Here is a 1966-nt window from a genome sequence, read left to right as displayed (position 1 = left end):
CGGGGCCGCAGGCCGCGCTCCACTCCCGATGGGGCTCGGAAGACCCGGCGCCGGCTCGGTCCTCTGTGCGGCCGGTAAGACTGCCAATCATCTCGTGTCTCCGCCAATCACGAGGCGCCTCGCCTGGTTACCGCCGACCGTCCCCTGGTGTAGCCTGGCCCGAGGGCGCCGGGCGGGGGGCGGGTCCGACCCGCCCACAGCGAAAGTTTCCTAGCGGAGTCGGCCCCGGCCCGGCCCACCGCGTGCTGGCCCCGCCCCACCCCGCCCCGCCCCGCCCGCAAGGTGTTCAGTTGCAGAGGGAGGCGCTGTGCTTCTCCATCTGTTAACAGGTGGTTGGACTCTTGGACAAGACTCAGGCCACCTTTCAGCCACCACTCTGGCCGCAGAGCCCCCAACTTCAGATTCATAATCACTGCTATTGCAGTATTAACTAACAATTGAGGGCCTGCGGTGCGCTAGACCCCTTAATCCCAGCCGTGCCAGAGGCAAAGAGGGCTCCCCTGATACAGCAGCAGGGAAGGAAAACTATGGCCCATTTAAATGCGTACAAGTAACCAAGTACAGCTTTAAATGCACGCAATCAAATGCAATGTCGCACGCTTTTCACAAGGTAATTATGGGATTCACCTTAAAAAATACATTAACGGGGGTGGGGGGGATGACGCAAGGCTCAGGCAGTTTTGGAAACCCTCTTCTTTCAGTCCTGCCCTATGTCTGAGGAGGTGTAGTTTGGAGATGCGGGGGAAGGTCCTTGGGAAGATGAGGTCCTGGCTGGTGACCCACCCTGGGCTGTGTCTGCTCTGTGTCTGGTCCTCACAGCCAACCTGGGACGCCTGTCCTTGGTCATGGCAGAAGCTGCCTCAGAGTGGCTGTCAGAGATCTGTTACCAACATGTGGGGAGCAAAGATCCCGGTTGGTTTGGGAGGTGGACTCTATATACCGAACACACAGCACTGGGTGCTTTAGTCAAAGCTGTGTGATTCACATGTCACCTCATCTGATTCATCAGCTGTGCCCCTCGATGTTAGCCCATCTCATCTGAGGCTGTGAGGCTCGCAGGGGAAGGAAGGAAATGGGCATGGAGCAGCACCTGCTCAGCCCCAAGTTCAGTTTTGGGGGACTTTCATACATTGAAGTTTTTCACTGTACCCCTAATGAGTATAGCACTGAGGCAATGCCTGGGGCTCATTTTTACTGATGAGAAAACGTCTTTTTTGTCTCTTTCTTTGCCCCTTGAGGAAGGCTTTGCCATTCCATTGCTAAGCTTCTAGAGCATGATCTTAGTTTCTGGCCTGCCCTCCCTCCAATTTGTGCTCTCTCACTATCAAATAAATAATAAAATCTTTAAAAATAATTTAAAAAATTTAAAAATCGTTCAAACACTATTACTGTCCGTGGTTTCGGATCTATGCCTATGGAAGAAAGGGTTTCCAAAGGTCCCTGCGTTCCCACTGCATGTGTGTGTGTTTGCCTATTTCATTAGGGCCAAATCCTAGAAATAGAACCATGGATCCTGATAGGATTTTTCAGGTCTCTAGATACAGTTTTACCAAAACAGATTTCTCAATATTGTTTCCACTTCACGTCTGAGAGGTGTACACTGGCATGGGGAACTAATTTTTCAACCCCTTTCTTATTCCAGTAAATGAAAAATGGCCTCCCTGCCTTTGTAATCTCCATTTCCATGCTAACTAATGAGGCTAGACTTTTCATGTTCCTTAAGTTTGGTTTTTTTTTTTAATATTTTATTTATTTATTGGATAGAGAGTGAGAGAGCATGAATTGGGCAGAGGGGAGAGAGGGCAAAGCAGACTTCCCGCTGAGCAGAGACCCTGATGCAGGTGGGGCTTGATCCCAGGACTCCAGGATCATCACCTGAGCCAAAGGCAGACACTTAACCAATTGAGCCACCCAGGCACCCCTCATGTTTCTTAATTTTGATAATCATCTGCTTTCTCATTCATCT

This window comes from Lontra canadensis, unplaced genomic scaffold (genome assembly GCF_010015895.1).
Source record: "Lontra canadensis isolate GAN:19392208 unplaced genomic scaffold, GSC_riverotter_1.0 scaffold1, whole genome shotgun sequence".
Classification (NCBI taxonomy): Eukaryota; Metazoa; Chordata; class Mammalia; order Carnivora; family Mustelidae; genus Lontra; species Lontra canadensis.
Note: the sequence above shows the minus strand (reverse complement) of the source record.